At 40.8% G+C, this 13949-nt stretch overlaps 1 protein-coding gene across 4 annotated transcripts in view; it reads left to right on the forward strand.

Annotated features, from left to right (window-relative positions):
- Positions 1–13949, forward strand: part of CCDC141 (coiled-coil domain containing 141) — a 177033-nt gene that overhangs the window by 80584 nt on the left and 82500 nt on the right. The gene's annotated exons all lie outside the window — the stretch shown is intronic.

Here is a 13949-nt window from a genome sequence, read left to right on the forward strand (position 1 = left end):
TAAGTCCGCAGGCTGATGCTCTGCAATTAATTCTTTATGATGTCATCAAAGCTGCCTTTGGGCAAGCTGAGACTAAGCCATTTTTCTCTCAAGCATCTCCACTACAAACTCTGATGGCATTTTCCCCCCCCACACTGTGAGGACTTAATGGTGAGAATGGAAAGGAGACTATCCTCACAAGAGAAAGATATTCCAATCAAGAGTTTTCCCAAACCTCATTCTTTTTGCTAGGATATCCACCTTTGTTAACAGAAGAGCAAAGTTTATTATAAACAAGAAGAGAAGTGGTTTAAAAGAGCATAGGATCATGGGCGCATTGCCTGCCACTGGGGTCACCCAGACTTACTCGAATAAATAAGGCTCTTAGAACTGGCTTGATTGCTCCCTAATTTTGTGGTTTCACTAAATCTCACTGGAACCACGAGGAAAGTCATTGGCTTCCGGGCTCACGCAAGCACAAAACCACCCCTGATAGCTGTGAGCAGGCCAGCTAGGGTGGGTAGGCTTTATCTCTTTGTTTAAATCAAACATTCCTTCCTTTACTTTTTGTCTAATAGAATTTCAGCCTTTTTGGACCTTCATATCCTGGCTGGATCTCCAGTCTGATCAGAGGCCATTTCTCCTCTTCCCTAACCCCAAATCCAATCTCTGAGCTTGAGATATTATGATTGACAGGCCTTTCATGGGTTGGCTAAAATAAAAATACACTCCTCACCTGTTCTCTCGGCATTTAAATCCCACCTTGATCTGCCCTTTGCCTGCTCCCCAACCTGTAAGTCTCTCTGATTCCAAGCTTGGATGCTTATTATTCCCATGCTTACCACATACTTTCTTACCTCTGAGTCTCTGTTTAGTCTGACCCCTCAGCATTGAATTTCTCTTTCTTTATTTTCTTTTTCTTCTTGTTCAACGTTAATCATAAATTATAGTGTTAGAATTGACATGGAAAGATAAAAAGCCAAAAGGCCAAGAATAGCCTGAAGTCACAATTCGGTTACCTAAAAGGAGGGGGACTCAAATGGAAAGAGAGTCTGCTAGCAAAGTGAAACCAGGGGCAAGGTATCAGGAAGTGAGTCAGCAAAGCTAAGCAGAAACAGAAATTGTAAACAGAGTTTGGTATATAATTCGAGATTGGGCCCAACAGAAATTGGCCAAGAAGCAAGACAAAGCACCCACAACCAGGATGCTTGGATAATATTTCGAGTGTTAAAAAACAAACAGAATTCAACTAAGTATATATTAAACACCTTATGGGCTTTATTCAACAATTCATGAATCAGGAACCTTCCCTTAACAGATAGAAAGGAGCTCTGCTGATCTATACAAAATGCAAGACTTACGTAGGCAGAGGGGAGTGGGGACAAGGAAGTTATACTAGCAAAAGCAGGGTGCTCATGGCATGGTCACTGTCATTTAGGGGATGGAGAGGTCTGTTAGGCAGATTGCCTCACTAGTGCTGACCAAGTGGTTCCTGTTAAGATTCCCTTTCTAGGAGAGGTTGAAACTGTGATTAGTCTTGGTTTGGTGACATGAGGCTCAGCATAAATGACTCTATTTGGGGGCCTGTTGTCTTATTTTCAGCAGAGGTCAGTACATTGGGCAGGGAGGGTCCATCTAAAGCTCCAGGTCTCCGTTCTAGCCTAGAGGGCAAACCTGTGCAGATCTTAGTTGACAGCCTTGAGTGGCAGCATCAGTACAGATTCCTTCTCTAGGAAGCTTCTTGATCCCTTTAGCACTTACCTTTCTCTCCTTTTCTCGTGGAGCATTGCTTATTGCTCAATTAAAGAATATTCTCCATCCTTCCTGGCATTTCAGTCATTCACATGTCAGATTTCTCTACATGCCTGATTTCCCCACAGCTGTGAACTTCTCAAAAACAGGGGCCATGGAATATTCATTTCTGGCTTTCCTGCAGCACCCAGTAGAGGGGTCTGGGAAAATGGAAATAAATGCAGCTAGTGTTTGTTGGGTCAATGGATGACTCCACTAAATGGAAGCTGGCAGCAAAATGTTACCCTGTGTCAGCCCTTGCTGGACTTCTAAATTGCTGTTGTTTATAAGTGACTTGCAGATTGGCTGGGAAGTCATGAGTCACTCTCTACTGCGTGGTCATCTTCAAGACTATAGATTCAATGTAATTCCATGGGAAGCCTCCTGGTTCTGAGGCAACAGAGAAATGATGGGCAAAACTTCATGAAAGATGGATGCAGTGCTGCAGTTCTCAAGTGCCTGGAGGAAAACAATCTGATTCACACTAATGTGTGAATGTCTGCCAACTATTACCAGACTCAAAGGGTCTATTTGCTTGTAAGCATCAAGACCCAATAAGACAAACAGGGGTTTGCAGCAAAGAAATTAAGGGTTTATTTTTAGGAAGTGGTCCACATCTGCCTGCAGTCACAGGTGAGCTAATGCTCAAAGACCTGGCTCCCTGATGGCTTCCGGGGGGTGGGTTATATGGGGGGGAACATCATTAATCATGGTGACTAATGAAGTGAATTGTCACAAGAAACAGTAAAGGGAAATTATGTTAACGTGATACCACTGATACCACTGGTATTGATCGATATCTACCCGAGCCCGCCCATCTTGAAAAGTACTGCCACTTGTTATCTATGACTGTGTAGTACGTTTGAAAACTGAGTGGGTTAAAGGGCTGTAACCCATTTCCTTGAGGCATTCCTGCTACCTGGGATTCTGGGGCAGCATCACCTCACCCTACAAGGTAGCTGGCTTTTGCATTCTGTTCCAGGAGTAAGAGGAACCACTGGTTGTTTTTGTTACACACACGTCTGCGTGTTTTAAGATGTATCTGAAAACAGCTGGGTCTTTTGTTTGTTCTAATTATTTTAGATTGGTGATCTTATTTTCCTTGTAGGCAACTTGAACTCTCTTTCCTTCACAGTCCTTTTGAATAGGCTGTTCTCATTAAAGAGGCTTAGGGAGTATTTGGGAGGAATCCATGGGAGCATTTGCTAATGGAATGTGCGTGTGTGTGTGTGTGTGTGTGTGTGTGTGTGTGTGTGTGAATGCAGGTGGTGAGTATTGACTTCAGGAACTTAAGCACAGTTTTCCCAGACACAGTGCAGACAGGATGTCATGAACTGAATCCCTCATCTTCCCACTCAAAATCTCTTCCTCCTAGTTTTTCTCATCTCAGTTAAGGGCAACTCAGTCTTTCCAGTTACTCAGGTCAAAGAGTCTTGGCTCCTCTTCCTTTTACAGGAAGTCACCTGGGCTGTATCTTCTAAATAAATCTGGAATAATATTGTTTCTCATGATCTCACTACTATCCTGGGGGATGAGCCACCTCCAGCCATGCCTGGCCAATCGCTACAGCCCCTTCATGAATCACGGTGCTTGCATCTCTGCACCCCTCTCCCACACTGTGTTCTCAAGTGACAGCCAGTGGCTTTATTTTATTTATTTATTTTAAAGTTAAGTACCATCGTGTCACTCCAGCAGCTTCCCACTTCTCTCAGAAGAAAACGCTTCAGTGTTTACAAGCCCCTGCTGACATGGCCCTCCTGCGGCCCCCACCGAGGGTCTCCCACTGCGGCTCCTCCTGCTTCCTCCTGCCTCGCTGGGCTCCCCAGCGCTGGTGTCCTGGCCCTTCCTCCAACCAGGCCAGGAAACTCCCATCTGAGGGCTTTCACTCTAGCTGTGTCCGCTGCCGAGAAAGCGCTTCCTCCAGAGAGCCCAGGGGCTCATCCCCTCACTTCCTCCTCATCTTGGCTCAAATCTCACACTCACGGAGGCCTACCCAGACCACATTCAATACTGCACAGGGACTCCTGCCCTGCATGGAACCCATAAGTCCCCGAACCTTCTCTACTTGTCTCTATTCGACAGCTTTATCACCTTCTAACAAACCATATTATGTGCCTATTTATTGTCAATTGGTGATAAACAGAATAAAACACATGATAAAATACACCACCGCCATCACTAACATTGGAGTGCCCCCTCACCCCACTACCATACTAATTGACCTGTTTAGAAGAACGTTTGGCATAGAGTAGGCCTGCCCAATAAATAGTTGTTGTTAAACCAACAAATTACTATCTCATAGTTTTTGTTGCTCTTAAAAATGGATCTTTTTTAGGAAGTGTGATCGGCTATTTTTGCTCTATAGCAGCAATTTTCAACCTGTGGGCAGCAAGAAATTTTAAAACATGCAATATATGGCTATTTAGTCAAGGGCACTAACTTCTTTTCCCTTTGATTGTCAAATAAAAAAAATGACAATAGCCAACACAATAACCTAATGTGAATGCCCTGTTTTGAACCATAAATATATAGGTAATATAATAGAGTTACATCTTATTGGTAACGTCTCATAATAAGGTTGCATCTGATTGGTTGATTCTTGGTACCAGAAATCCTTATATACAAGTATAGACAATTGACTATTTTAAAAGTCACTTTGGGGCCTGGCTGCATGGGGGCGTGCTATGGCCGCAGAGCCCCCCACCATCTGGCTCCCGGAGCTCTGCTCGCTCCTGGCCCAGGGCCAGGCCTGGCTCATCCACATGAGGTCTTGTGAGGTGGTAGCCACGGGAACCATCCCGGAGGTGCTCAGCATCCCAGGCTCTGTACTCCTTGGAGAAGCTGAAGCTGGGAGATGCGAACCTCATTTTCTTCTGTCAGATGGGCAAGTGGGGCTTGCAGACCACACAGCTGGCCCTGGGGCTTGGATACAGAGGGGCTTGCAACTACGCTGGGGCCTGTAGGGAGTGGTTTCAGAAAGGAGTCTGGGGAGAAGGTGGCCTGCTGAGCCCACCCCCAGAGCTCCTCTAGGAAGTGGGTAGGACAAGGCCTTGTAGTGTTGTGCGTGTAAAAGCACCAAAGAGCATTTAATCTTAACCTTTTGCACTCGGATGTCAAGTGTGACGCAACACGGTTAGCATTAGAATAAAGGAATCGAGAAAAAAGCAAGTGAGTGCAAAGGGTTAAAAAAAAATCGTCACTTCAGAGCAAAAGAGGTAGGTAGGTATTACTATTACTAGAAGCCCAGTGCACGAAATTTGTGCACGGGGGTGTGTGTCTCTCAGCCCAGCCTGCACCCTCTCCAATCTGGGACCCCTCGAGGGATGTCCCACTGCCTGTTTAGGCCTGGTCCCGGGAGAATCGGGCCTAAACGGGCAGTTGGACATCCCTCTCACAATCCAGGACTGCTGGCTCCCAACTGCTCGCCTGCCTGCATTCCTGATTGCCCCTAACCACTTCTGCCTGCCAGCCTGATCACCCCTAACCACTCCCCTGCCAGCCTGATTGATGCCTAACTGCTCCCCTGCCAGCCTGATTGCCCCTAACTGCCCTCCCCTACAGGCCTGGTCACCCCTAACTGTCCTCCTCTGCAGGCCTGGTCCCCCCCAACTGCCCTCCCCTGCAGGCCTGGTTGCCCCCAACTTCCCTCCTCTGCCGGCCTGGTCACCCCTAACTGCCCTCCCCTGCAGGCGTGATCACCCCCAACTGCTTTCCCTTGCAGGCCTGGTCCCTCCCAACTGCCCTCCCCTGCTGGCCATCTTGTGGCAGCCATCTTGTGTCCACATGGGGGCAGCCATCTTTGACCACATGAGGGCAGCCATCTTGTGTATTGGAGTGATGGTCAATTTGCATATTACTCTTTTATTAGAAAGGATTATTATTATTTGAAAATCATTAAAATTATACCTATTTTTTTCATATCAGAATTTTAATAATTAGTTTATGTGGGCCATGAGTTGAAAAAGGTTGAAAATTGGTGCTATATAGGAATGTTATAGATTTTCTTATATCGATCCCATATATAGCAACTTTGATGAGTTTTATTATTGACTTAAATTATTTTTCTAGATTCTCTTGGTTTGTATATGTAGGAAATCATACATTTACAAATAATGGCAATGATGTTTCATTGTTGCTATTCATAATACATTTATTTACTCTAAATACAGTAAAATGAAGACTAGCAGTGGTGATAGTGACCACTCTGTCTTGTTGCTGACTTTAAATAGAATGTGTCAAATGCTTCACCATTAAATATGATGTTTCTCTAGTTTTTTAATATTGTTTTGTTTTTTGCCTATTTTTTCCCTCTCATTTTTGATTAAAAGAAACCATGAATGGACACTGAATTCTATTAATGACTTTTTCTGCATATATTGAGATGGTCATATGGTTTTTCTCTTCTATTTTATTTGGTGAATTACATTTCTTTCTTTCTCAATGTATTTAATTTACCTTATGACCATATATTTTCATGGTTTTAAAAAATTAAAAGTGCATAAGGCCTATAATAAAAAATTTCTTTTTCATCTCTATTCCCACCTTGCCTTCTCCCCAGCCCTACTCTAGACTCACCAGTTGAAACTCCTGCCCATACTTAAAATTCAATAAGAGGACTTATGAGATTCCCCATCTCAGGACTGATTTATCTTTCCAGTCAATATTTGTTTTGTTTTCTATTTGAACTTACAATTGTCTCCTTTGTATTACTTTGATAATCTAAATAATGCTTTTTAGATTGTGTCACATTCAGTGTAGGAGAGTTATAGCGTGCCCATCCTATGGTCATTTGCAGCTGGTTCACATATCATTGAGCATGGAGTAAGAGTCCTGTGCATGTACATATTGGTTAGGTAAAAACCAGAACCTATACAAAGGGAGATGAGTTGAAGAAATTCTAGCCTTGACTGGATTTTGTTAGAAGACAATTTCTTTCAAACCATTAGAAGTAGGATTTTTCCTATAATAAAGGTATTGAGCATAAATATTGTAAGTGTGGTTATGAAATATTTGCAGAGAAAGTTAATGATAAGCATATAGGTATATAGAAAAGTTTGGGAAAGCAAAATCTAACCAGTTTTGAACCTTCTACTTGCCTTTAAAAAAACAACACCTTTCTGCTTCCTTTTAAAATCAGCAGTTTCTTTGATACAATAATGTGAAGAAAGTACAAAGTAGAAATTCTTCTGTTTCTTTATGAATTAAGGCTAAGATCTCCAACATTGCAGAGATCTGTTGGAGACGATATCGGATGCATTCAGGGTGGTATGCCGCGGCTATTTTAAACTTATGATGTATTGGTGTATCAATCATTTAAGGAATATAAGGGTAAAAATGTTTATTGGCCACAGCTTAACACAACACAATATTTTTTAAACAAATGAACTGATTTGTAAAACTGAAATTAAATTTTAGATTTGGGAGTCATTAATACAATAATGTAATTTTCACAGAGTCAAATTAGTTAAAAATTTAAGGTTAAGACTATTATTATATAATATAGCCCCTCCTCTTATTGGTATGATCACCCAGAAACTATTCTAGGTCTGTCGCTACTTATTCATTAAATATTTTAGAATATTCTAGTACAGTGGTTTCAAAATTTGACTGATTATAGGTATTATTGTTTTTTTCTAATTTCAAATAAAATGCTTCATATTTAAAAAAATACACACTCTTCCACCGTACCAATAATAATTGTGACTCAGTGGGTTGTGGGGTGGGTGTGGAAAGAATGTGTTTTTAAAATTTCCTAGGAGATACCAATAGCCAGATTTCAGATGTGTTGTTCTAGTCTGTATCTGATGTTCATGTGGGTAAAACATATGTGGATTCCACCTCCCTTCTCAACTTAGTCTATTTCATTTAGGGAAATATTCACAAGAAGTGAACATTAAAACCTATTAATTTCTCCACAACTGAATTACATGTTGGGCTCCTGAAGGTATCTCCAACAGCAGTAAGTCCTTTGAGAACATCAGTATAAACTGGGACCATGTAGTCAGCCAGTGGCACCATCTGATTGTAGATAAATTGTGTTAGATAAAAATAATTTGGTCAGCTAGACTTTTATTAATTTTCATTAAAAGTAGAAATGCAAACCCACCCAATATGGCTCTGCCTCTTACTTAATCACCTTGGAGAAAATGTGATGAAGAGAAACAAGAAATTTAATAAAAACAAGGACCAGATGCTAAAGAAAAATGAATGATTCTTGGAAAACACAAATCTTGAGACACTTTCTCCCATGTAATTACATTTTTATCTAAAAACTATGTTGAACTATGTGCGAAAGGAAAAAGTAAATGTACTGCTGCTCCAATCATTTTGAAGACTTGCTCATGAGTGCAATTTGCTAGGATTTTAAAATTCATTCTGCCACACATCCATTTGCTTCAGCAAGTACCCTGCTTTGTGTAGCCAAAGTGGCCAAGCACGGAATAGAATAAGGGAAACAACAAACTTTCAAGCTTTTTCTGCCCCCACATTGCGGCTTTAGGAATAGTTGAATGGACTGAGAAAAAGAAAAGAAAAGAAAATAACAACTATTACTCAAAAATTACTTTGGTGATATCCGTCATTTCTATTATACACTGTCAGTCCCAATCCTGATAGGGTTAATTTATGGAAAATACAGGTAAAAACTAAAATTTTGGTAGGGCCTAAAATCCAGGAATTTGAAATATAGCCAATTCAATATTGAAGTTACAGATGATTCCCTAGAAGCAGAAGCCTGGGTAAAGTGGTGGTGGCTGCCATGCACTGCAGGGAGGTACGGCTCAGAAAAGCAAAGTGCCCCGCGTGAGACCACTTAGGAAGTTTGCGATGGAAAGCGCACTTCTAGCTGCAGTTCTCTGCTCTTACCCGAAAGCTCTACCCTAAGTGGTAGCTATGCTTCTCTGCCTACGGCCAGGAGGTGAAACACCACGCTGCTTTCATCTCTAGGTGATGCTCAGTATCACAGTTCTTCCTGGTAGCAATCTGAGCCTCTGCTGAAATGTAGCACAGTGAGGGCAAAGTTCAAGTGGCCAGTGGGATGAGACCTGTCTCTCTTGTATGGCCCTTGATTTATGTAAGTCAAAGTAGAAATGCCCGGGAAAGTGAGTGGGAGAGGAAACTGTGGCCCAGTTTGCAATCCCACTCAACACAATCAGTTTCAGCTTTTCCAGGGCTCGCTGACAATCTTCAAAAGCATCCACGGTTCTTCTAAAAGAATCCCTGCTCAAAACATACTTTCAAATGTTCTCTGATGAAAATTGCCAGATTAATTTGTTTGTACCATCTGTTAAGGCAGTCATGTAAAATTCTAGGAGTTTGTGTCAGTGAGTTAATTCTCCTGGGTGCTGAGCCACATGGGACTGCATACTTAGAGAGCAAACAAGAATTGGGCTCTACCTCATGCGAAGGCCTAGGGCAGAGCCCTGCTAACAGGAACTGCCAGTGAGCTTGACACGTGCTTCTGCCAGATGTGATTTTGGCTGGTATTCTTCACCACTGAAATTTTCTTAGTAGTTTACACATATGTTCTCTATTGCTCCTTGTCCCATTTCCCCCCACTTAAAAGTTACATTCTAAAGTCAACTGTATAGTGCAAATAACTCACCACACGGGGTTGGACCATTAATTAAATCTCCCCATGTACAGATAAGTTCTCATGTGAAAAAAAAACACCTAAAAAGCTCAAAAAACATACTGTGATTCTACTGTTTCTTTTCTAATGGTGTAGCTAATATTTTTTGCCTTTTAAAATCTGCTTGCTGGATACTTTTATGCCAATCCATAAATCCATAACTTCATTTGAAGAGCTAACCTGGGACTGTTAAAAAAAATAAAAAAAGGAAAGAAGAAATTATTTTCACCTTCTCGTCTATCAGCACTAATCCTCTTAAAAGTGCCCTTTCAATCAAGCGGTCCAAGAGAAGCTCAATTTTCTCAGCAAACAGAACACTGAAATGTACAGTTTAAAAGGGTTACTACTGTGAGTGAAAAAGGAAAATAACGGCATGACCCGTGGGCACACCCGGGCCAGGAGCACACTGTGCCACGCGTCTTTATTGGGCCAGAGAAACGCATGCGTCCCTGGCCCACTGAAAAGCCAAGCAAATGGCAGGTGTTTGGTGGGGACAAGTACTGGAAATATTTTTATTGCAAAGTGACTGAAACTCAGTCAGAGGTTGAACACTTAGCAGGCAGGCAGCCAGGGCTTAGAGAAAACGGACCAAGATTATCACCTGTGGGTTCCGCCAGCCTTGACAACAATGACAGTTTTAAAATAGTCTGATGAATTCAGATGACTCTGGAAAGTTTCATCTTAAAAAAAGTGTCCCCTAAGAAAGACGACTGGAGAAATACATCATCAAAATGGTATAGAAATGCATCAGAAACTGCCTATAGATTGCCCAAAGAAAACAGAACCAATTTTTCTTAGAAGATTGAAGAGAAATATTGAATAGACCCAGCTTCATTTAATACCCACAGAGTTCATGTGGAAGTGGAATTAAGAAGACCGGGGATGGTGAATGAGAAAAGAGAAGGAGCACAAAGTGGTCCTTTAACTGTGTCCCTGGAAGGTCACAGCCCACTTTTTACAGCACAACGTGAAGCACGAGGTTGCAGTGGGGTTTCAGACATGGCTCCCCTCTAGAAGTCTCTCTCTGATATTGTTTGCAAAGTGTATACTACAGGCAGGCTTATGCACACTGTTAGAGAACAGATATTCTCTTCTGATTCATAGCAAAGAGTTTCATTATTTTGGTACAGTTGCTAAGCAAAATGAAGCTTGAATTTGAGCTGTTAATTCTCAATTATATCTATAATAGCATTGCATTTATTTAGAAGCAACGAGGTTTCTGATTTCAAATCAGAAAATCCCAGGGCCATATACGACTTGGATCATTTTCTTGGCCTTATCCAGGCCTTCTGGAAGTTTCACCTCTATAATTTTAAGCTAATATGTTTAATCTTTCTGTGGTTTAAAAAAAAAACACTGCATGTAACCTTGATAAAGAGCTAAGGCAGGATACTGGTTGAGAGAGCAGATTCTAGGGTCAAATCTACTGAGTTTGAGTTGTGACTCTGTCACTTACTGTGGTTGAGACCTTGGGCAAGTTCCTCCTCAGTTACCCCATCAGTAAAATGAAGATAATGCTAGATCCTACCTTGTAAGGGAGTGGTGACGATTACATGAGGTAATGCACGTAAATCATGTGGCACAGTGCTGGCATTTAGAAAGGAAAATCAACCCCTACTGTTTGGCAGACAGTTAAGCCAACACCCTAGATCTTAGTGTTGTCCAGGCTGAGCGGATTTCTCCACATCCTAATTTTGTCTCCATTCGCCTTCCCCCTAGCTTTCCCGGCCTCCCCCAGGGTTTCTGTATTTCTTATGTGGTAGTCCTCTAATGAGCACAGAAGGTTCTGGTCAACGTCGAACTTTTTAAAAAGAATTACCTGCTTTATTCTGTGATCACACAGTAAGCACCTCTTCACCTGAGTTCATTGAGGATTAAGGCCCACAAATCTGAACTGACAGAAAAGGAGAGAATGGACACAAAAGGCAGGAAATGGACTGATTGAGGAGCTGGAGGAATAGGGACAAAACAAAACAAAACAAAGGAAACGGAAAGACTTGTGAAAGCAGGTGATCGGTTAGGTGATCCAGCTGCTCTTCGCCACAAGAACAATGTGTTTCCCAATATTGTTCCCACTGCAGCACTGGTTCCCCAAGATGATTAGCAAATAAATGGTTTCTTGGTCAAATAAGAGTGTTCAAAGTATTTCATACCACGTTTCCCTCCAGGAGTCTCAGTGTACATGAACATGTTAAAGATTCTGAGAAGTACTGCAGTAAAGAAACCTGTTTTGTTTTGTTTATTTTGATTAATACGGACTAATACCATTTGGAGACTCTTCCCACTGTTGTTATTTTATAGCTGGGAAATAAGAATACCCATAAGTAAAGAACAAATGTCAGGGTACTCATGAACCTTAATAACACTGATGAGAAGAAAAGTGGGACTAACTAACATTTAATGCGTTAATATTATGTGTGCCAGGAGTGTGCTAACTGCTTGGGAAATATTTGCTCTTTCTCTGAAAAGTTAAGGTAATGATTTTAAGTGGGAGGGATATTTCCAAAGTGCTTTACAAAAGAACGTCATGGCACATACTTGCTGTCCTTAAGTGGGGAAAAAATAACTTTAAATAAGGAAGGATCTTGAGAACTCACACAGCCTCTCTTCATGCCTAAGAATATTGCTTTTGTACTCACAGAGAACCTGGGAGATTTTGGAGTTCCTCTATCCTCACTTCCCTGGAATGTAGCATTATATACACACCTATGAACTAATCCTGATTCTGCTTCTTGTTGTATATGTAACCTTGAGCAACATACTCCTCTGAGCCTATGTAAATACTGGAAAAATAATAACATCTAACTAAAGTTTGTGAGGTTTATACATACAAGGCACAGGTTTATAACAGATGCTAAAAAAATGCCAATCCCTTAATCTACTGTCCTTACTCTTTTTTTATGTCAATTAATTCTTTTTAAAATTTTTTTAAAATTTATTTTTTTATTGATTTCAGAAAAAGGAAGGTAGGGGAAGAGATGGAAACCTCAATGATGAAAGAGAAACATTGATTGGCTGCCTCCAGCCTACCCCCTACTGGGGATCAAACCCACAACCCCAGCATGTGCCTTAACTGGGAATCAAACGGGTGACCTCTTGGTGCATGGGTCCATGCTCAACCACTGAGCCACACTGGCTGGGTTCTACTGTCCTTACTTTTGTATCCATTGATCAAAATGTCATTCTCTTGCACAAATACTGGAACAGGTTCTTTGGAATCCATAAAATCATATGTACTCTTTCTACCTTCAAGACCCACTAATTGTCATTTAATTATAACAAGATTGTCTCTGTGTATATGTTTGTAGGACCAATATATATATATATATATATATATATATATATATATATATATATAACATATGTGTGTATATATGTATAAATATATATATATTTAGCAATGTAAGTATATATAAAATTATATAAAATAGCAATTTATGTATTTATTGTTAAAGGAAAGAGCTACATTTTATACTTTATTTATATTCCCCAAGACATCTCTTCTAGCCTAGTGCTAGGTACATAGTATTTGTTATGTCTTGTGAAATGAATGAATGGAAATAGTAGTGGTAAATTGCAGTAAAATTATACTTATTTTATCCAATATAATATAATAAATGTAACTTAATAATAGAATATCTTGCACTAGGGAACAAGCCAGGATGGAGTCAGACTGCCGTTTTGAAATTTGGTGCTAAATTTCTGATGCTTTACAAACAACCTATGTTAGCACTGGATCTCAACTAAGATGGAAGGCAGAAAATTCACAGATGAGAATCGATCTGGCTTCAGTTCTTGGCAAGAAATTTGAATCTCCCTTCAAATAAACTGACTGTTAATGTGTTCGGTTGACACCAACTCCTATTTTCTCTCCTAATGTTTTTTATCCTCATGCAACAGAACCTAAAAAGCTGCCTCTTTTTATTTTCTGAAATGTTTATATGTCATTAAGAGTGAAGCATTGAGAGGTGAAACAGGCCAGGAAGGAGGGGGTACTGCACAATTACAACAATTAATTTTGTGGAGAATAACAGCCGTTAATGTCAGTTTTAAGTGTAGGCAGATGTAAAAACAACAGCCATAAAAATGAGATTTCCCTTCCTTTCTTGTACATATTTGCCCACATTGGCAGTGAGACTGAACCGTGGGAGACTTTTTTTATATTTAATGAGTAAAAGGTCAAAATGAGTTAGAAATTGAGAAATGCTGTTGACTCCATTTCGGTGTGTTTTCCGGTCACATTAACGGGGAATGGGAGTGACCCGTGTTAAGGGCAAATAGACACTCCGTCAGTCACACATCCCAAATGACCTGCCCCCTTCTACTATCATCTCTCCCTTTTTAGCCTCTTTTCTGTGTTATCTCTCTCTCTCTCTCTCTTAAATCTACATGTTGATACTCATAGCTGGAATGTAGCATTTACTCCTTCTTGATTTGAAAGTATAATGACAGATTTATGATATGTTCAACACATCTAAATGTTCTCTGACTCTCGCCGGAGATGATAAGAGGGTAGGAAGTGTAAAATGGACTGAAGACAGTGATCTCT

Source organism: Cnephaeus nilssonii, assembly GCF_951640355.1.
Source record: "Cnephaeus nilssonii genome assembly, chromosome: 10".
Lineage (NCBI taxonomy): Eukaryota > Metazoa > Chordata > Mammalia > Chiroptera > Vespertilionidae > Cnephaeus > Cnephaeus nilssonii.